Below are 24195 nucleotides of genomic sequence, written 5' to 3'. Positions count from 1 at the left end.
TTGTTTTTGCAAATTACTTTCCAAACATGTACAAAATGGAACCAAAACAGAGAATCCCTTAAGAACCTGAAGAGGTACAACATTAAAGGCTACGATTATCCCGTAGCAAGTATTCCAGCCTTTAGTTGCCATCTGTTTCCTCTTCCTGTTCCCAAAAGTTACGTCTTCCCCGTGATTGTTTTCATTTCCTTTTTCTTGGCATCTGGGCATGCACAGTTCAGCTCCTTGAGGAAGTCGGATGTTTCACACACAGAACAAAGTGTGTGAATATAGGGCTTCGAGCACTTGATGTGGTAGTGCAGGTAGTCTGGGAACGTATGGATCAGGTTGATGGTGTTGTCTTGAGCACTGGCATTGGATTGGCAAGGTAACAGCACGAAGGTGATATAGCTGATGTTGTGGCCCACGGCGACTTCAGGATCTTTCAGCTCTAGGGGAGGTTCCCCCGTGTGGCTGAAGAGGACCTGCTGGGCTGTGTGGCTGTCTCTGCCCTGCATGAACACCTTTCCAATGACCACATCATCTGTCATCCTTAAACACTGTGTTGAAGACTACTGTGACTTTGCCCTTTTTTGACTCAAACATACATGGTCTCATCATCCCTATAATGGATAACTGCCCTGTTCGCTCCTTTCTTGCCCTCTTCTTGGAACTGGAAGTATTTCTCAAAGACAGAAGCAAAACAGTTTTGTTTCAACATGCCAGCCTGATGCATGATGGAATCCTTGGATGCAGGCAGATTTTCAAGGTGATATAGCAAAGAGACATTGTATCCTGATTCTGGGTTTACCAAGTAACTTCCATATACCCTCTTTAATAACTCATCAGCACCATGTGCCTGAAGTTCCTTGTAGAATTTCAAAGAAAAACTGACCATCACTTTTATTTTGTCTCCATTAGGATTTGAAATATTGTCGAGACTGGCTCGACAAGCAGGATTTCTGAAAGTGCCATATGGCGAGAGAATGAGAAACAAGACAGAAGAATTCAGTGAAAAGCGAGGAAAAGAGGACCAACGCTGCTCCAAGGTGAAGGTGCCGAAACTGAATCCAAGCCAGCTTTATTATACTTTCAGCCATGAAAGAAAGAATATGCGGGGAGCTAAGCTATAACTCATGTGGCCTTTAGGGCCACAGAACAAAGTGATCGTTAACTATTGAGTAATTAAGAAACAATAATCAATAATGAATCAGTAACTCAAACTAATATTCTTATCTATAGATTTTCCACCGGATACATGAAACATATGACTCTGAGACGCCAGTTGAGAAACGGTCTGGGGTTGGTTTGGTGACCCCAGTATCATATTTTGTTTTCAAGACTATGAACTGTTCCCTCTGGACTTGTTCCAAGACTCTCATGCCTTATAGCATCCAGTTTATCAATAATTATAAATTTCTTTTGCAGCCCTTGACAAGGCCTGCTTTTCTTTTAGTCTTCCTATCTCCTACAAAATATGATAGAGGACTCCATCAAAATCTGCAAAAGTTACTTCTACAGCTTCTGGTTTGTTCCCAGTGGCTGCGTTCTCAAACTTGAGCATGAGCGTCTCCTCAATGATATGGTTGTTCACCTCCAGCAGGATCATGGTGGCCACTGGCCCCTGAAACCTGAACCTGCCTGGCAAGAAGCCACCGTCGCTGCCGCCTCATGGACAAGCTTGGTCCCCACTGAGCCCCTGGCTCTAGATGGCCACTTCCAAGAGTTAGGTTTAAATCTACTACTACTTGTGCCTTCTTTTATTTGCTCTTTGTCTGTTCTTGCATTTTCAAATTGAGTATATTTTTTCTGTTTTTATTTTTTATATATTTTTTTGCTTACTAAAATTATTATTGTTTTTTAATTTAGTGGTTCCTTCAGTATTTACAGCATACATCTTTAACTTATCACAATCTATCTTTAAGTGTTATTTTACCTCTTTACACATAAAGCATAAGAATACCTGCAATAATATGCTTCCTACCTGCCCCCCAGTCTTTGTGTTATCTACCTTAAACTTCTGCATGTGTTTTAAATTTTATGTTCCATTCTATTATCTCATAAGAAGGATTATATAAAAAAAAATTATTGTATATTTACACATGTAATTGCCACTACTGTTAAACTCTTCATTCTTTTGTGCAGATTTACATTTTTATCTGATGTAATTTTCCTTTTATTTGAAAGGTTTCCTTTAACATTTCTTATAGGTTTGTCTGCTGGTGATAAATTATTTTAGCTTCTGCATACAAAAAATATTTCACCTTCCATTTTATAAGATATTTTCTGGAGTTTAAATTCTATGTTGACAATTTTTACCTTTTAGTACTTTAAAGTTGTTACTCTACCACTTTCTCCCGTCTTGTTTGCAGTGAAAAATGTGCTACTATCCTGACCCTGACCCTTTATCTTCATTTATAACGTATCTTTCTTTCTCTGAATGCTTCTAAGAACTTTTCCATTATCCTCAGGTTTGAGTAATTTAATTATAATGTGTCTTGGTGCAGTTTATTTTGTGCATGTGCTTGGGATTTATTATATCTGTAAGTTTGTAGTTTCTACTGAATTTGAAAAAGAAAATTGTCATTTTTTAAGATTAAAATTTTTCATTTCTGTATTTAATTTTTGTGGTTTTCTATCACTATGTCTTCAAGTTTACCAAGCTTTTTCTTTCTTCAATGTCTAGTTCAATCACTCAGTCATATCCAACACTTTGCAACCCCATGGACTGCAGCCCACCAGGCTTCCCTGTCCATTACCAACTCACAGAGCTTACTCAAACTCATGTCCATAGAGTCAGTGATGCCATCCAACCGTTTCATCCTTTATCGTCCCCTTCTCCTGCCTGCAATCTTTCTCAGCATCAGTCTTTTCCAGTGAGTCAGTTCTTTGCATCAGGTAGCCATAGTATTGGAGTTTCAGCTTCAGCATCAGTCCTTCCGATGAATATTCAGGACTGATTTCCTTCAGGATGGACTGGTTGAATCTCCTTGCAGGCAGGGACTCTCGAGTCTTCTCCAACACCACAGTTCAAAAGCATCCATTCTTTGGTGCTCAGCTTTCTTTATAGTCCAACTCTCACAAACATACATGACTACCGGAAAAACCATAGCTTTGGCTAGATGGACCTTTGTTGGCAAAGTAATGCATCTACTTTTTAATATGCTGTCAGGTTGGTCATAGCTTTTCTTCCAAGGAGCAGTCATCTTTTAATTTCATGGCTACAGGCACCATCTGCATTGATTTTGGAGCCCCAAAATATGAAGTCTCTTGCTGTTTCCAGGGCTTCCTTCGTGGCTCAGATGGTAAAGAATCCACCTGCAATGAAGGAGACTTGGGTTCAATCCCTGGGTTGGGAAGATACCCTGGAGAAGGACATGGCGACTCACTTCAGTATTCTTACCTGGAGAATCACCATGGACAGAGGAGTCTGGTTGACTACCGTTCACTGGGTCACAAACAGTCGGATATGACTGAGCGACTAAGCACACACTGTTTCTATTGTTTCCCCCATGTATTTGCCATGAAATGATGGGACCGGATGCCATTATCTTCATTTTCTGAATGTTGAGTTTTAAGGTAACTTTTCACTCTCCTATTTTACATTCATCAAGAGGTTCTTTAGTTCTTCCTTGCTTTCTGCCATAGTGTGGTGTCATCTGCATATCTGAGGTTATTGATATTTCTCCCAGAAATCTTGATTCCACCTTGTGCTTCATCCAGCCCAGCATTTTTCATGATGTACTCTGCATATAGGTTAAATAAGCAGTATGACAGTATACAGCCTTGATGTACTCCTTTCCCAATTTGGAACCAGTCTGTTGTTCCATGTCCAGTTCTAACTGTTGCTTCTTGACCTGCATACAGATTTCCCAGGAGGCAGGTCAGGTGATCTGCTATTCCCATCTTTTTAAGAATTTTTCTGCAATGTCTAACATTAATTTCATCCACTGTAATTTTCATCTCATATTTTGAAGTTTTCTTCTCTCGAATTACAGTGTGTGGCTTTTTAAATACATTTTATTTCTGTACTTAAATTCTGAATAGATATACTAGAGCTGTATTAACTGTTTTAACAGCTTTCTAATTCTAACATCCACATTAGTTCTGGGTCAGTTTAAAATGATTGATTTTTCACTTCATCCTGCATTCTGTTTTCTACTTTGCAGGCCTGGTAATTTTGATTGGATATAAAACGCTGTGAATTTTACCTTTTTCTGTGCTGGATTTTTTTTTTTTTAATTTCTGTAATATTCTTGAGGTTTGCTCTAAGATGTAATTAAGTTACTTAGAAACAGTTTGTCTTTTCAAATATTACCTTTAAATTTTGTTTTGCATTTGCAGAGAAGTATTAAGACTAGAGCAATTATTCCCATCTACTTAGAAATGGCTCTTTTGAGTTATTTATTCAATGCTTCATGAATTACAAGGTTGTTCATTCACTGGTAGAAACAGTCACTATTCCAGACCCTATATGAACACTGACCACTATTCCTTCTAGTCCTTTGGGTGATTCTTTCCCTGAGTAGCTTTCGGGTATGTACACAGTTATCACTACTCTGCTGAATACCGTAGGAGAACCCTCTGCAGACCTACAGAAAAACCCTCTGTTTTTCTTTTTATTCCCCATACTCTGTCCTGCAAACTACCCACCTTGACGCTTAGCAATGGCTTCTCATCCCTGGCAGTCTGCTGAGCTCTGTCTGCATTTCCTGCCCTGTCTTGTGGCCTGAAAACTGCAATTTCAGAGCCATCCTCTACTGTTTTTCATCAATCAAGAAGATGCAGTCATTCATGGCCTGATATCCAATGCCTTAGAAACAAGTTATTATTATGACACAGGTTATTTAATATGTGAAGCTGTGGCTTTTCATGTATGTGTGCTAAGTTTTTTCAGTCATGTCCAACTCTTTGTGACCCTATGAACTGTAGCCTGGCAGGCTTCTCTGTCCATGGGATTTTCCAGGCAAAAATACTAAAATGGACTGTCATGCTCTCCTTCACAGGATCTTCATGATCCAGGGATCGAACCCACATCTCTTATGTCTCCCGCATTGTCAAGCTGGTGGCTTTTCACATAGGATTGTAAATTAATTTTAGCCCAGTTACTTTGTATTGTCTTGAAGTAGAAGTTCCATTGATTTGCTTTTGCTTTTAATGAATATCCATAAGTTGACCCATTTCTGTTTCCTCTTTACATTTGGGAATTATGGGGTAGAAATGAGGAAAGAGAACTCTATTTATACATTCTGAAAAATCTTTGGGGTATCAAATAAAATTATTAAAAAAAGATGTATTATTTACTCAAAATGGGTATATAGGAAAAATGTTGCTTTGCCAATCACCATAGCTAAAAAGAGACAGGATTTTAGTTTTGTTTCTTTGCCTGTTTTGAGAGAAGCTTCATCCTTCAGTCTTGGTGGGTTGATCTGACATATTCTATGTACATTTTAATCTTTAGAAAATTACTTTCTTCTTTAATTTTTTTAACTTAGAGTTTTATATAAAATAATTTCTTCTCATACACTTCCCTGTTGCCTGCCCTTCATACTCTGAAAGCATAAGCACTTTTCCATCTTGATTCATGTCATTACATGTACATCCATTTGATAATTAAAGGAAGAATTTATTCTACTAGTTCCTAAACTTCTTTAACTCTAATGGTCTCTGTATCATTCTACATCAGGATCTTGGTTATACTATTGACATTACTATGCCTTGATAATATTATTATGCAATGATTCCAAAATCTTAAATCAATTCCATTTCTGTCCAAATGTTATTTTTCCCTTATCACATTCCACTTGCCTTCCATTTTATTTTTTTCAGTTAATATTCTACAATTTATTAAAGTAATCAATTCCTTATAATATTCTAATTTCTTCTCTCTGATTCTATTCCAAGAATAATTTGGAAAAACATCATTCCTACATGAACCCACCATTTAGTTTCTCCACACCTGCCCTATGAAGGTGACCATTGATGTGAAAATAATATACAATTAATATAGATGTCAGAAAATATTTTTGAATGCCACACTCAAAGATAATCTACATATTGCCCAATAATCCTTCACATTCCACTAGTAATCACCCTCTTAAGTGCTCCATATAGACGATTTCAACTGCCTCGTGCCTCAGAGCACCCACATTTCTTCCTTAGTCTCTCTACATTTCAACATCTTACCATTTATTTCTTGCTATTTATAGATATTTGTAAGCAAATGTTTTGGTTTTATTTGATGAATAGAAAATGTTGTCTCCATATAGTGTCTTCAAATTTTCATACTCCATTTAACCATTTCAGACACATTCCAGTATGGCTTCAATCCTCTACTTATTGAAAAGCTTCTTTACTATCACAAACAACCCCTGTTTCCAAATAATGCATTTTTAATTCTTAAATTTCTTGAAAATCTCCTTGATAGTCACATGTGTTGTTAACATTCTCCTTGTAGCTACACTCACTCACACACTCCTGGATTTATATTCCTACCTCACTGGCTTCTCCTGAAATCATTTTCTTTCTCCTCTATCATACACAAACAAATGTTGAATTTTCTTATGGTTCTTCTTTTTGTCTCTAGTGTCTTTCCATAGACAATCTTATTTAAGTCCATGACTTTAGCTGGATGCCATACTATTCATAAGCTCTTCTTATCTAATTTTTGTTAATGATACATACAGAAACTTAAACACATCAGAAATATCTTTGATTCTTTGATTTCTCACTTTATCTTATCTCCCAAATGTAACTCATTTTTAAGTTTGATATATTCTACATTAAAACATATCTTTAATCAGATCTCTGTTTTACAGTGAAGTCGTACAGCATCATAATTAAGAGTGTGGACTGTGATATAAAGCTTCCTGATGTCCATTCTCTCCTATCACTAGTAGCATGATCTGTGGGAAGTAATAACTCCTCCAAACTGTAGCCTCTCATCATAAGAACTCATACATAAAACGTTTAGCATTTGCTGACATATACTCTTAACAAATATCAACAAATATTAATTCAAAATGAATTTAAATATAAAACACAAAACTGTAAAACTCCTAGAGGATAGATAGGAGACAATCAAGATGACCTTGAATATGGCAATCACTTTTTAGATATAACAGCAAAGGCACAATTCATGAAATAAATAACTGATAAGCTGGACTTTATTTAATTTTAAAAATTGTGCTGAAATGCCTATCAAGAGAATGAAATGGCAAGCCACAGAATGAGAGAAAACATTTCCAAAAGACAGATGATCAAAAACAAATATTTAAAATATACAAAGAACTCTTAGAAGTCAACAACAAGGAAAGAAAAATGCTATATGATTAAAAAATGAGCCAAAGATCCTAAGATACACCTCACCAACAAGATATAAAGATAGCAAATAAGCATATATAAAGCTATTCCACATCATATGCCACCAGAGAAATGCAGTTAAAAAAAAAAAAAAAACAATTAGATGCCACTGAACACCTATCTGGAACACTGATAACTCCAAACACTAGCAAGGATTTGGAGCAAGAGAACACTCATTTATTGCTGGTAGAAATGCAAGATGGGTCAGCCACTTTGGAAGGCAGTTTGGCAGTTTTTTACTCAGCTAAGCATAAGATTCAGCATTTATTCTCCACGATATTTACCAAAAAGTAGTTCAGAACTTAACAACAACAACAACAAAAGTGCACTAGGATGTTTATAGCAATTTTGTTGACAATAGGGGGAGGCTATGTATATGAGAGGGCAAGAGATATAAGAATAAACGTGGTATTTTTCTCTCAACTTTGTTGTAAACCTGGTGCTGTTTAAAAAAAAAAATCAAAAAATAAACTTCACAAACCTCAGAGGAAAATAAATACCCAGGATGGTGTATGGCACATCATAAAGTCTCAATAAAGGTTACTTATTATAATTATTGTTGTCATTGTCATTATTTTTATCAACCATGCTCAATAGTGCAACCCTAGTTTATGTCAATAAAACATACATTCTGCAGTATCATTTGACTGATTTCTCTCCTTTCAATTTTGCACCTTTGCTATATATACCTATCTAGTAGGCAGTGGGAATGAGCTTTTAAAATGTAAATTGGAATCACATTATTCTTCTAATTTAAAATCCTGTGTGCTATCCTTTTTCACTTTGATTGATTTTGAAAATACTTTTGTTCTGTGATGCCAAATATAATCTGGTCCCTGAAATTTTCCAACTCGAAAACCTGCTACTCTTCATCATGTTTCATTCATACCACTTAGCCGAAAGAGGTTTCTCTTGCTAAATCATGTCCAGACCTTTCTCCTATCCACCCTTCTTTTCCCTGGCCCTCCCCATCCCCCTGACCCATGACATTTTATCTTTCTGGAATACCCCTTCAAATCACTCTTCACTTTGTCTGTCTCTTTCAAACTTTAGATTGCCACTTAAATAACACTTCCTCAGACAGACCTTCTCTGACCACAGTCAATTTTAAAAATCTCATTAAATTTTTTTAAATTTAATTTTGTTTAGTAAATTACACTGTGCCGGCTCTTCTGTGCTGTGCAGGCATTTCTCTAGTTGTGATGAGCGGGGGCTACTCACTAGTTGCAGTGCCCAGGAGCTTCTCCTGTTGCAGAGCACAGGTTATAGAGCAGGTGGGTTTCAGTAGTTGCAGCATATGGGCTCAGCATTTTCAGTTCCTGGACCCTAGAGCACATGCTCAATTGTTGTGATGCAATGACTTAGTTGCTCCATGGCATGTAGGATTTTCCCAGACCAGGGATCAAACCTGTGTTTCCTGCATTGGCAGGTAAATTCTTTACCATTGAGCCACCAGGGAAACCTCTCATTCTTTACCCTTACAAAAATTTCCATTTTTTTCTGGACCATATCATAGTTTCTAATTGAATACCTAACATATGTATTACTTGCATATTGCCTGTTCTCCACATGACTCCATGAAGGTTATGTCTGACTATGTTGTTAATCACAGTATACCCAGAGACTTGTGTAAAACATAGGAAATGGCCTAAATCTAATAAAATATTTGTTGAATAAATAAACACTCAATCAACTGAAAGGATATGCATTTTGATTAACTATTAAGGATTAAAATTAGGAACTGCATATTTTCAAAGCGCTTGTAAAATATTAATTTAGCTAATATTTGCTAACTACTTGTATCTGCCAGGCTAATAAGTTAATGTATATTTCTCAAAAAAATCTATAAAGTCAACAATTATATCCATTGTTCTGATTTAAAAAAAAATTGTTCAATTAGATTATATAACATGTCAAATTACCCATATGTAAAGAACAAAGTCTCTAGATCTATGATGTTCCAGGATCTTACTATAATACAGCATGGCTCTCAATACAGATTAGACATTGTGCATTCAAAATTGCTAATTTATCAGAAAATTACCTCAGAAACTGAGGTACACAGAGACAAAATGCCTTGCCAAATGTTATAGAATTAACGAACAAGAGAGAAGGCCTCTGGACTTCCATCCAAAGTGTCTTTATCTCCCGTGTTGAAATACAAAGAGCAGCTAAAACAATAGTCAATCATTTCAGAAAATCTTAATAACTTATCTTGTTCCAGCAGGAGGTCTACAAATAATTTGCACCATTATTAAAGAGTTTTCTTCTTTCCTTAGAGGGATTATGCCTGTTCAGTGCTTTAGGTTTTTAAAAGGTGTTATATTAGTCTTTGCAATTTGACACGTTTGAAGTACAAGGAAAAAAAATCCAAGCATATTGCAAGAAATATGTGTTCTAATCAATGATTACTTTTGGGGTCTTTTAAATTTCCTTCATCACATTTTTTTATTATATTCTAGAAAAATATGGTATTATTAAACAGATATTTTTAAGATATTCAGACTTTCCTATCATTGGTAAATTTGAAAGCTATTCTAAAAGCAGGATGGAGATGGAGATGGAGATGGGAGGGCGGTTCAAAAGGGAGCGGTTATATGTATACCTGTGCAGATTCATGTTGAAGTTTGACAGAAAACAACAAAATTCTGTAAAGCATTTATCCTTCAATTAAAAAATAAATAAATAAAAAATAAATAAAAGCAGGATGACAGTAAGAAGCAAGACTGAATAATCATTGAAAGATATCCAACCAGCTTTTACAAGATATCATTATTATGTCTATCTACCTAGCATATTTATATTGTTCTGAAAAGATGATTATTATCATATATATATTATATCTAACATATTGGGAATGTTTTATGTTTTAACAAAAGGATTTAGACCCAGTAACAGCAACAAAAGAATGTCAATAATAACACTTCTCATAAATAGATAATACTTGCTTAAAAAAAAAAAGGGTGGCAAGCACTGTGCTCTGATCATTTTTTTCATGCTCCATCTCATTTAATCTTCACAATAACTTATTATTAAAAAGAAAATATCTTTGTCATTCCATTTCACTCAGAAGAAAATTGCATTTCGGAGACTTTAATTAACACCTATGAGTTCCTTGCTGGTAATGAAAGAGCTGTCATTCTGACCTAGATCTCCCTGGATCCCAAGTCCATAAACTTATCCAACACAATAAAGTTGAACACTAAAATGATACCTTTGGAAAGGGCTTATTTCTCAACACTGTTAGAATATGCTTCAGTTTCTCCAGTGTGTCATGAAGGGTTGAGAATCATTAACCTACACCAATAGCTTCTTAAGTACTTGCAAATAGGAAAAGCAAACTATTCCAAATCGAGTAAGCACTGTTCTGTATATACTGGATCAAAAAATGATTGAGATATACATGTATGGCCACTGAAGTGGGTTGGAAGGAAGGAGTGTTTCAAGCAGAAAGGGAGTCATGGAGAGAAGAAAAGAAAGGGTGACTTTGTTATAATGAAAGTAACTCAATGTGATTAAAGCTTATAGTGTGAAGGTGTACCTAGTTAACCCCCCTCACCTGATAACCTTAGCAAAATCATTGTCACTTCTTCTCAGGGATCCATCTCATTCAATTTCCCTTTCTGTAAAGTAATTCTTACCTTGAAATAATAAATCTTACACTATGGGATCAATGTGAGAATTGGGTATATCAAATGTAGTGTTATTTAAGCAGGGACTTAATATATAACAGTTAAATTGCTGGATGAAAGGGTAGATGAGAGGATGTGGCAAAATGAACTTCACAGGTAGGCATGAGGAAAAGTGTGGGGGACAAAGGAAATTTTGTCATATTAGAAGTCTCAAATATATTCTGAATAAGATTTTTATTTCAAAAAAACAAGATTCTAACCACACAAAATAATTTATAGAAAAACCAATGTATAGCTACATTTCAGCTATAAATAAATCACTGTTCTGTTCCTATTTTGCCAGATTCAGAAAATCTACTGAAGTAGATTGCATGCTCTGTTTCCGTGATTCAGGGAGATGTCAGAATCAGGGAAACAGAGCATGCAATTTACTTCAGTAACCCACACATGAAGTTATTAGTCAGCACTGTGCCCCACTATCTAACACCTCAAGAAAAGCCAAAGATTTAGGGATGGAAAGAAGGAGAGGACTGTAGTTGATATTTAGGAGGTTAGAGGGATAAGTTATGGTGAACAACTGAATATGGGTATAAAATCAGCATCTGACAAATCTAGGTTTCTGCTTTGGACATTATTTAACCAGATTATAGAGCTTGGGAAAAGAGAATTCAGTTAAGTTTTGTCCATTTGGAGATTATAAAACAGGAAAAAAATCAGTGGGCATGAACAGGAAGATGCTACATATTTATGGTAAGAATACCACTTTTATTTAGAAAAGAAACATTTATGATCAAAGAGCAAAATGTCTCATTTACTACAAATGCTCCTCAGTATATAATAAACGCAAAGACAAGTTCCACCAGTAATATAATTCCAAATAAATGAGATTAAAAATGAATTCACACTGATTGTGTTCATATTAAACATGTTTACCTAAATCTTATATTACTTACCTAGAAACCAAGAAAGTTGAAAAGTTAAAAACAGGATTTTATTAATGTGGATAAAGGCTACGTTTTGCTTTGTTTTTATGATGTAGCAAACACCTGTAATCCTTGAACTACACCATGACACAGGCAACTAACTCTGCTAAATATACAAAGAGCTGATCCATTCATGTGTTTCATAAAATATTCATGAATTTTAATCTTTGTTCATAATGAGGTTTTTCCAAGAACAATAGGAATACACTTAATTCCAAAATTAAAATGACATAATCTGTGACACAATATTATACTATCTTTACACTGAAAAAAAGTAACCTCAATATCTTAGGATCCTATAGACTCTGACATCTAAGATTTGAGAAATTACATGTTCTCAAACTAAATGAATAACTGATATAAAAAGGTGAGGGAAAGGTTGTAAGTTTTTCTCTACAATAAAAATTCTATGTTGTAAATAGCAGGAAATCAAATGAAAACCAGTTTAAGGAATAATATGAAGTGAAAAGTGAAAATGTTAGTCGCTCAGTTGTGTCTGACTCTTTGTGACCCCCTGTACTGTAGCCTCTGTCCATGGAATTCTTCAGGCAAGAATATCAGAATAGGTTGTCATCCCCTTCTTTAGGGGATCTTCCTGACCCAGGGATTGAACCTGGGTCTCCCCATTGCAGGTAGATTCTTTACCCTCTGAGCCAGGAAAGAAACTCATGTAATTCAGCTGTAGAAAGCTGGATGTGGCTTTGAGAGCGGCTAAGTTCAGAATTATCTCAGTTAGCTTTTGGTTGAGTATCTGCATTTCTTAATATTGCTCAGTTGCCCCAGATTTCTTCAACTTTATAATAATGTCAACATACCAAGTGGATAGGAGAGTCTGATTTCCTTTAGAAAATTGGTTCTCATTAGCTTTGATTGGCTTCACTTGGATTCATGACCCTCCCTAAAGAAATGTTTAGAGCAAGAAAAATGAAATGTGTTGACTGGTTTTCTGAAATTACATCTTCTGACTCTGGTGACCAGAAATGAGGCTGACTTCATCCAAAACATATGAGCTGAGGTTAGAGTAGTTATGATGTTTCGCAAAACAAACTGATGACTGTTGATAGATGCAGAGAGTGTTGATGCTGCACTTCAAAATTAGTAAATTTCTAATCTGTATAAATAACTTACAAATTTTCTGTCCCATATTGTTTATTGTTCTAAAACATAGATTTGAAAATATTTTAAGATATTCAAGATTTTCTAGTGCTGACTATATCAATAATCTTTAACATTTTATGAAAAGTCTTTCACAAGCTGCCTTCAGGACTTATCCAGTTTCATATTCTGCTCCTGTCTATTCATGACTTCCAATACTTCTATGGCTCCAGTGCTCTTACACTATCCAACATGCTTGGAAAATTACATACTCCTTCATGATTCTGAGTAATGGCTTATGCCATTCTAGACCCTAAGAAAACAAAAATCTTAATCAATAAATACTAGATAGTTCTCTGGAATTCTAGACCCACTGAATTTTTCAAGTTATTACAATGTACAAGCAATGACAATACAAACCAAAATAATTTCTTTATATGACTAGGTAATTATTCATGATATATGTGCCAAATAAGAGTAAAAAATGTTCAACTGTAAGATATTCTATTTTCACTGATCAAATTGGCAATTTTTAGAAGATACTGTTAATTAGTCATGGTGGAATGACATAAACCTCAAGCACAGCTTGGAAAAATGAAAATTTCTATGAAATTTCTGAGCAACTATCAATGTAAATCAAGATCTTCAATATTGCATAATGCTTAAAAATTGGAAGCAATATAAATTTCAAATAAAGTTTAGATATTTTATGATACTTTCAAGTGATGTTTAATACTTGTACTATGGGATCACATCAAATGTTTTGAAAACTATGTCACTATATGGGAAAATGCTAATCACACAATGTGAAATTAAATACCAGAGATAATTTTTCACATGTAAGACATATATATATGAATTATAATATAAATGTGTATGTATGTATATATATATAAATATAACATATTTTACACACATTTGTATTCACATACATCAAGAATTGTACAAAATAATAATTGTGGTTTTCTTTGGACTTCTCTAGTGGCTTAGCTACGAACAAAGCTAGTGGAGGTGATAGAATTCCAGTTGAGCTATTCCAAATCCTGAAAGATGATGCTGTGAAAGTGCTGCACTCAATATGCCAGCAAATTTGGAAAACTCAGCAGTGGCCACAGGACTGGAAAAGGTCAGTTTTCATTCCAATCCCAAAGAAAGGCAATGCCAAACAATGCTCAAACTACTGCACAATTGCACTCATCTCACACGCTAGTAAAATAATGCTCAAAATTCTCCAAGCCAGGCTTCAGCAATACGTGAACCGTGATCTTCCTGATATTCAAGCTGGTTTTAGAAAAGGCAGAGGAACCCAGATCAAATTGCCAACATCCACTGGATCATGTAAAAAGCAAGAGAGTTCCAGAAAAACATCTATTTCTGCTTTATTGACTATGCCAAAGCCTTTGACTGTGTGGATCACAATAAACTGTGGAAAATTCTGAAAGAGATGGGAATACCAGACCACCTGATCTGCCTCTTGAGAAATTTGTATGCAGGTCAGGAAGCAACAGTTCGAACTGGACATGGAACAACAGACTGGTTCCAAATAGGAAAAGGAGTATGTCAAGGCTGTATATTGTCACCCTGTTTATTTAAATTGTATGCAGAGTACATCATGAGAAACGCTGCACTGGAAGAAGCACAAGCTGGAATCAAGATTGCCGGGAGAAATATCACTAACCTCAGATATGAAGATGACACCACCCTTATGGCAGAAAGTGAAGAGGAACTCAAAAGCCTCTTGATGAAAGTGAAAGAGGAGAGTGAAAAAGTTGGCTTAAAGCTCAACATTCAGAAAACGAAGTTCATGGCATCCGATCCCATCACTTCATGGGAAATAGATGGGGAAACAGTGGAAACAGTGTCAGACTTTATTTTTGGGGGCTCCAAAATCACTGCAGATGGTGGCTGCAGCCATGAAATTAAAAGACGCTTACTCCTTGGAAGGAAAGTTATGATCAACCTAGATAGCATATTCAAAAGCAGAGACATTACTTTGCCAACAAAGGTTCATCTAGTCAAGGCTATGGTTTTTCCTGTGGTCATGTATGGATGTGAGAGTTGGACTGTGAAGAAGCCTGAGCGCCGAAGAATTGATGCTTTTGAACTATGGTGTTGGAGAAGACTCTTGAGAGTCCCTTTGACTGCAAGGAGATCCAACCAGTCCATTCTGAAGGTGATCGGCCCTGGGATTTCTTTGGAAGGAATGATACTAAATCTGAAACTCCAGTACTTTGGCCACCTCATGTGAAGAGTTGACTCATTGGAAAAGACTCTGATGTTGGGAGGGATTGGGAGCAGGAGGAGAAGGGGATGACAGAAGATGAGATGGCTGGATGGCATCACTGACTCGATGGACGTGAGTCTCAGTGAACACCGGGAGTTGGTGATGGACAGGGAGGCCTTGCATGCTGCGATTCATGAAGTCACAAAGAGTCGGACACGACTGAGTGACTGATCTGATCTGATCTGATCTGAGTGGCTTAGCAGTAGAGAATCTGTCTGCCAATGCAGGAGACGTGGTTTTAATCCCTGGGTTAGGAAGATCCTCTGGAGAAAGAAATGGCAATCCATTCCAGTATTCTTGCCTGAAAAATCCCATTAACAGAAGTACCTGGAAGGTCCATGGGGTCACAAAGAGTCAAATACGACTGAGCACATATGCACACACACACATCATATATTCTTTATATTTCAAATATCCTTCAAGAAATACAATTTGTTTTTTTAATTCAGAAAATTATATTTTATACTAGAGTATAGCTGATTAGCAAGGTTGTGTCAGTTTTAGGTTTATAGCAAAGTGATACATGTGTCTATTCTTTTTTGAATTATTTTCCCATTTAGGTTCTTATATAGTATTGTCAGAATTCCCTGTGCTATAGAGTAGGAACTTATTGGTTATCCATTTTACATATAGCAGTGTGTACATGTCAATTATAACTTAAATCATAATCGTATCTCCTTCCTATACTATTGACTCAAATCAGGTGATCACTGTCTCTTCTCTGTCATTACAATATTCAAATTATTTTTCTCCCTGCCTCTTTGCCCCATATGCATTATCTTGAGCTTTGACGTTTACTGTTCTAAAACATAGATTTGAAAATATTTTAAGATATTCAAGATTTTCTGGTACTGACTATATCAATAATCTTTAACATTTTATGAAAAGTCTTTCACAAGCTGCCCTCAGGACTTATCCAGTTTCTTATTCTGCTCCTGTCTATTCATGACTTCTAATACTTCTATGGCTCCAGTGCTCTTACAATATCCAACATGCTTGGAAAATTACATACTTCTTCATGATTCTGGGTAATGGCTTATGCCATTCTAGATCCTAAAGTTTTTTTTTTTTTCTTCCCCCTTCCCAGTTGCCAAAGCCTCACTAGAATATTTTCTACTCTACTAAAATCTCCCCTGATTCTCCAGAGAGGTAGACTTCGTCTGTCTTCCTGTATCTCCCATGCACAGAAAACCATTTGGTAAATGAATAAATAAATAAACACATGAGCATTTTAATTAGTCTGAATGAAGTAAAAAAAAGGTTTTGAAATCCTAAAGGAATTGTATTCATAATTCCTCTGAGAACCTAAATAAGCTGCTATTAGAATACGATTCCTCTTAGTACATCAAACTTGTTTCTTCTACTTTAGCTTCAGTGACATCTGTTCTCCAAGGTCTTTCATTTCCTCTTTGCTGATTGGTATTCAGTAGTTTCCGTTGTATCCCACACCTCCACCCACAGATGCACCTCAAAATATATACTCCTTTACCTATGCTTTCCTCTAAGGGAGTTATATAATTCCAGCTTATTTACAAAGCCGTATTGTGAGGATTTACAACTTCAACTTTAGCTTTAAATTCATATTTAAGTTTTTATTTAGTAAATATTTATTAGTTCAACATGTGAAACTATTCCTACAACTGAACTCATCATTATTCATTTTGTTTTAGACATCATCTTTAGCAATAAATGCTATAGGTCTAAATCTTTCTTTCTTAGTTCTCCTTTATCTCATACCAGTAATCTTCATTTTAATTGATGTCATCCATATATTTTCATTTTCTACATATCATTTCAGATTTCTTTTCCTAATACCTAGTTCAAGTTTCTATATCTCTAGTTTATACCATCAAAATATATCTTGCTTGTTCTTGTTTCCTAAACTTTTCTAAACTATATTTATCTTTATGCATTATTTTACATATAGAGAGGAATTTTATGCTAATGGTTAAAGAACATAGATTTTGAGTCAGATAATCCTAATTTTGGTCTTTTTTCCAAGCACTCAAGGTAATCTTTGGAACAATACTTAGCTACTTTAAACTTCGATATTGTCTCTCAAATGTAAATAATAAAACTTGCCTCTCAATTTGTAAAAGGAAAATTTTAATTGCATGACATTTTAGATGTAGGGGCTCAATCCTTTTCATCAAATATGTGAAGATGGCTATGTATTTTTAACTGGAAAACCAATGAATACTGGAGCATTGAAAAGGGAAATTAACCCTATTTCCATATCATGTTCAAGATCAATTTTGAAATTAGAAAATCTTTAATAGATTTGGGATTGAAATGTGACTTTTATTATCATTATGATCATATTGTCAGAGAAGGTGATGGCACCCCACTCCAGTACTTTTGCCTGGAAAATCCCATGGATGGAGGAGCCTGGTAGGTTGCAGTCCATGGGGTCGCTAAGAGTTGGACATGACTGAGTGACTTCACTTTCACGCGTTGGAGAAGGAAATGGCAGCCCACTCCAGTGTTCTTGCCTGGAGAATCCCAGGGACGGAGGAGCCTGTGGCTGCCGTCTATGGGGTCACACAGAGTCGAACACAACTGAAGTGACTTATCATAGCATAGCATAGGATAGCATGATCGTATTGTAAAGTGTGACTTGTATTTGTGGCCATGGAGGTATCCTAAATTTGGATCCCAGAATTAAACAGACTTAGCCATATGGTCCCAAGTAATACTAAGTGGGAGAGGTCTCCACAGAGAAGCAAAGCACACATCCTGTAAAAGTTATGGCACAGAAGAAAGAAGAATGCATGTTCCCATGAATATATCACTTCTAGGATCACAGAGACAGATGTAATTGGGGTATATATGCCGTTTTTTCTTTGTAAATTTACCAGCAGATCAGATATCTCGTCTGCCCTTGAGAGAAGTGAGTGAGTAGGTGAAGAAAGAGGATAGGAAAAAGTACATAAAGGGAAACCTTTGGAGTAGGGAAAAACAGTCCCTTCATAAGAATGACAAAGCTCTTACTATACGCTGAGTCTAACAGATGCCCAACAAATGGTAACTTCTTTTATAGATTTATCTTCACAAATACATTTTACTTTTTTTATTTGTTTATTTTTGACTGTGCTGGGTCTTTGTTGGTGCCAGATTTTTCTCTAACTGTGGCGAGCAGGGGCTACTCTCTAGTTGCAGTGCATGGACTTATTGTGGAGGCATTTTTGTTGCAAAGCATAGGCTCCAGGTGCTTAGGCTTCAGTAGCTACAGCATGTGGGCTGTATTTGTGGCTCTCTGGCTCTAGAGCACAGGCTCAATAATTGTGGCACACAGGCTTAGTTGCTCTGAAACATGTAAGATCTCCCCGGATTAGTGATCCAACCCATGTCTCCTGCATGGGCAGGCGGATTCTTTCCCACTGAACCACCAGGGAAGCCCCTGTTTTACCTTCTTAATAAAAAGTTTCAGTTATCCCAGAGAACTTTAAAGGGAAAAAGACAAACATAAACTTCCTATTTATGTTATTCAGTGCCTTCTGTACTAGGAGTACCTCAAACTTTTTCTGGCTTCATCTCTTCTCACATTCTTTCAAACACACATTATTCCAAGGCAGCTTGCTCAAGTCTATATTCTAGGCTTTTTTTTTTTTTTCATTATTTCTTTATCCTAATATGCTTTTTAAGGGCTTCCGAGGTGGCTCAGTGGTAAAGAATCCACTTGCCAATGCAGGGGCCACAGGAGATGCAGGTTCAATCCCTAAGTTAGAAGGATCCCCAGAGAAGGAAATGGCAACCCACTCCAGTATTTTTGCCTGGAGAATCCCATGGACATAGGATCCTGGTGGGCTACAGTCCATGGAGTCACAAAGAGTCAGACACAACTGAGCACAAAAATGAGCACATGCTATTTATTCTTCACACCTTCAGTTAAATGTTAATTCTCCTTTTCTTTTGTCCAGAGTATGATCCTATACCTTTATTTAGGATCTACTCTGTGATTAAGGATATTAATTATTCAGTGAATCTCCCCTCCTTCTGAATTTTAAATCACTTGAGAATTGAGTCTATATTTCACATGTACTTTCATTTACCACCTCTACTGCCCCCATCAACCAGGTATCACCATCATCACAGTAAACAGCATAGAAGGAGTGCTTAATATATGTTCAGTGAAATAAATTCACATGCACAAGTGAGTTCACCTGTATTTCTACTTCCAGATAATCCATGTGATGAAAATTATTAAATATAACTGGTGCTAGTGCTTACTACGGGCTTCCCTGATGGCTCAGCGGTAAAGAATCCACCTGCAATGCCAGAGACCCAGGAGACACCAGTTTGATCCCTGGGTTGGGAAGACCTCTTGGAGGAGGAAATCACAACCTACTCCAGTATTCTTGCCTGAAAAATATCATGGACAGAGGAACCTGGCAGGCTACAGTCCAAAAGATAGCAAAGAGTCAGACACAACTGAGTGAGTGAACAAATGAACAAGTGCTTGCTGTACCAAATAATGGGTAATACAACTAGTTTTTACAAACACTCTTTTGCTTGTCAACTAGTGGTACCAGATTTTTAAAATTACTTCTTTTTGCCCTGATATGGCAATTCCCATGACTTTGGCCTTTGAAAGGAGTGTTGAGTCATATGCTATTTGGAAAATCAAAGGGTAGATTTTTATGAATTTGTATTTTCTTCCCAGAGAGATGCTGTAGAAATTTTATTAGCTCTATTCCCTCAAGTCTCAAAGTTAGTAAAATCTAAATTCCTATTCCCTCTATGGAGTAATATCACCATATAGCTGTAGTCACTATAAATGAAAGTCTGTTTTATTTACTTTATTTAGAAATTATTCTTAAAAGTAATAGAAACTATCTGTCCAGCCATTACCTTATTCACTTACAACGGCCAGATTTATGAAATTGTAGGCTCATGACTGCCTACATTTTATGAGTAATTAGGATTGAGGTGGGAGGAAACATGGGAAAATACTCTGCTAGCATACTGTTTTGAACAAACACTGTTTCTTCAGTTTCCACAGCATTATTTAAGATAGGTAGTATGGAATTGGAAACTCCCACAGAAAAAAATCCCTGAGATAATTCAAATGTATTCTATTAGCTCCCAACCTCGGCTTAACCCATGTTTTCAAAAAGGAGAGGGCTTATGGTCTCCTATTCTGTTGGAAAGGGAATGATGGGTTTAGAATTTATGGTTGTATAATTGCTTGGAGTTTTCTCAGTGCATCATCAATTACATGCAAGTTGATTTTTATGCCTTATACAATAGTACATATTGAATGACAAAATATTGTTTATATTTAATCAGGTAATACTAAAACCATATATTTTACTTCATAGAATTTTTGAGTATCATTTATTGCATGTGGCAGGGTTTATTGAGTTACCATGTTAGGGTCACACCTACATAAGTGGAATTGTCCCCTTTGCCAAAATTCAGTTCAGATATCAAAACTGATGATGGTGCACTCTCATGCATGCACACAGGGAATGTGAAAAAGTCTATTACTTATACAATGAGCCTTTTAGGGAAGCAGGTGGATCACAAGCAGGTCTGAAAATGGATTGGAAAACAAGGAATGGAGACCAGCTTGAGGTTTTTATGGTGGTTTGGGCTTGGGTAGGAGTTACACATCCTGCATGGCTTGAAATTTCTGCCCAAACCAAATGCAGAAGAAAACAAGCAAGCTTTCTTTTCAGTATTCTCAGTTGTGAGGCAAAAGGTGAAGAGGGAAAGGTAGAACTTTAAAGCTGTCAGCAGTTAAATTCCAAAAACACAGACAGATTATCACATGGTATCATTTTACACACTAGGAGATTTTATATAAAGCTCTGAGAGGTAACTGGGCTTCCCTGGTGACTCAACTGGTAAAGAATCCACCTGCAATGTAGGAGAGCTTGGTTTGATTCCTGGGTCAGGAAGATACCTGGAGAAAGAAATGGCAACCCACTCCAGTATTCTTGCCTGGAGAATTCTATGGACAGAAGAGCATGGTGGACTACAGTTCATGGGTCATAAACTGTCAGACATGACTGAGCAACTAATACTTTCACTTTTCTGGGAGGTAACTAGTTCAAGAGTACAAAACTCATTAATTGTCAGAACCACAACTCATATCAGAGGGCAATTTCAAACGACTTTTTTTTTTTTCTATCCTGTCTACACTGCCTTTCTCAGAAAAAAAATGTGAAATGATTAAAAATTGGACTCTGTGGGAGATGGAGAGGGTGGGATGATTGGGAGAATGGCATTGAAATATGTATAATATCATATATGAAACGAGTTGCCAGTCCAGGTTCGATGCACGATACTGGATGCTTGGGGCTGGTGCAATGGGATGACCCAGAGGGATGGTATGGGGAGGGAGGAGGGAGGAGAGTTCAGGATGGGGAACACATGTATACCTGGGGCTGATTCATTTCAATATATGGCAAAACCAATACAATATTGTAAAGTTAAAAAATAAAATTAAATTAAAAAATAAATAAAAAATAAAAATGTTTAAAATACTAAAATTTAAAAAAAATAATTCTTTAGTCTACAAATAATGACTTTTATTCTACTTTTCAATTGGTTTTATCAATTATTTCTTTTTCATGCCTTATTGTGCTGGCTAGGATCATTGGTACAATTTTAAATAAAAGGAGTATCAGTAGAAAAAAAATAATAAAAATAAATCTGTGTTGCTTGTATATTTCAATTTGAAAATGTGTTGGGGGCCAGAGTGAGGTACTCCGCCCGTGACAAAGGTCATGAGGAAGGAGGCTCGACATATGCAAAGGCGGGATCGAGCCTCAGGAGTCCCCCTGGAACTCCTCGAGCATCTACCCCCATAACCAGAGCCTGCCTACTTTACTACTTTGTGCTCACCTACACCTCTGACTTTACGGGGGGCTGTCCCCCACCACCTCTTTTGGAGAAGGAGTTAACTTAGAGCTCCAGTTTATAATAATTCCTGGGCGTGATAAGAGTGTTTTAACCTATAAACTCCTCTGAAGGTTCTCTAGCCTGCCTGACAGGCTCCTCCGGCCACATGTGATTGCTCACAGCCTCCCAACCGTGAGAGGCACAAGATGCTTTAAACCCTCTAAAAACAGGTTCTTTAGAGAAGTTAGAAAACTATAAGTATAGTGGGCTAATTAGAAATTGTGTTGGTGAAGGGTTTTTCATTTGTTGAGCCAATGTTTGTTGCTACGTCTCCACATCCCCTGCCCTTACACACATTAATGAATATATAGAAGAAATAAGTATTAACCTTTGATATTAATCACGTTAGACCTTAGGCTAAGTAAATTCTTTCCTTAACTAAAACCCACTACACCCTCACCCTGTAGGAATGTAACTTTACTTGGGTGGCATCTGTTTTGAGAATAATCAGCCCTGGAGAAATAAGTGTCCTGATTGACTGACCGCTGTCACAAGGAGAGGGTCGTAAATTGTCAGCAGGCCCCCCTGGCCAGAAGATGATGTAACACCCCTAAGACCTCTGTATACCTTTGTATGAAGCACCTGACTTTGATAAAAGTCAGGACTGCTGACCCCGCGTGACTTTTGCATAACATCTCAGTGTATAAAAGTAGACCATGGAAAATAAAGAATTGGGATCAGTTTCTCGAAATACTGGTCTCCCCATGTCGCTCTCTCTCCCACTCTGGCTGAGTCTCCATCTGGAGCGCGGAACCCACCATGCTTACTAATTATGCCTGGGCTTCTAAGATCCGACCGGGGAGGCCTCAGTGTCTCCTCTCCTTCGGGAGAACGGAAGGACGCCTGCGGCCTACGTAAGTGGTGCAAACTTCTTATCTTGAAGTTTTATTGGTCTCCCGCGTAAACCAAGCTACTCAGCCTCTTTTCTCCACTGAATTTTCCTACTGAGCTATCCTTATTCTATTACTCTTTATATCTTTAATTAATATCTAATTGAAGCTATCGTATCATGATCCTCGCCTATGCCGTCTCTCCTTCGAATACCCTGGATCAGCCGGGGCTGGTCCCCGGCAAAAATGTTTCCTAAAACTTGCTGTAATTTGACCAGATCTAAGGAATAAATTTTTGGGGGCTCCAAAATCACTACAGATGGTGATTGCAGCCTTGAAATTAAAAGACGCTTACTCCTTGGAAGGAAAGGAGTGACCAATCTAGATAGCATATTCAAAAGCAGAGACTTTACTTTGCCAACAAAGGTCCGTCTAGTCAAGGCTATGGGTTTTCCAGTAGTCGTGTATGGATGTGAGAGTTGGACTGTGAAGAAAGCTGAGTGCTGAAGAATTGATGCTTTTGAACTGTGGTGTTGGAGAAGACTCTTGAGAGTCCCTTGGAGTGCAAGGAGATCCAACCAGTCCACCCTAAAGGAGATCAGTCCTGGGTGTTCATTGGAAGGACTGATGCTGAAGCTGAAACTCCAATACTTTGGCCACCTCATGCGAATAGTTGACTCATTGGAAAAGACCCTGCTGCTGGGAGGGATTGGGGACAGGAGGAGAACGGGACGACAGAGGATGAGATGGCTGGATGGTGTCACCAACTCGATGAACATGATTTTTGGTAAACTCTGGGAGTTGGTGATGGACAGGGAGGCCTGGCGTGCTGTGATTCATGGGGTCACAAAGAATCAGTTACGACTGAGCAACTAAACTGAACTGAACTGAAGGAATAAATACAGCTGAAATATCTCACTCCTTCTTATAGACACTTTTTGTCAGATCAGGACCTGCTTTTGGAAATCACTGTCATCTAAATAGTAGAATATTTTGAGTTGTGATTGTAAAACTCTAGAAATATAGTTCCTTCTTCACCTGCCCAAATAAAACAATTTCTACCAGTTGTGCTCAATATTATTAGAGGGAGATAAACCTCTTTGTGGTATCAGTTTCATTTG

The 24195-nt window shown here is 36.9% G+C and overlaps 1 pseudogene; it reads right to left on the bottom strand.

Moving 5' to 3' along the window:
• Nucleotides 1-158: 158 nt before the first annotated feature.
• Nucleotides 159-1621, bottom strand: LOC147375604 (actin-related protein 2/3 complex subunit 2 pseudogene; annotated as a pseudogene).
• Between the last annotated feature and the right edge of the window lie 22574 nt (nt 1622-24195).

This window comes from Bos grunniens, chromosome 3 (genome assembly GCF_055505025.1).
Source record: "Bos grunniens cultivar Pamir isolate PY7600 chromosome 3, Bosgru_T2T1.0, whole genome shotgun sequence".
NCBI classification, from domain to species: domain Eukaryota; kingdom Metazoa; phylum Chordata; class Mammalia; order Artiodactyla; family Bovidae; genus Bos; species Bos grunniens.
This window is presented reverse-complemented; position numbering and strand designations above follow the sequence as displayed.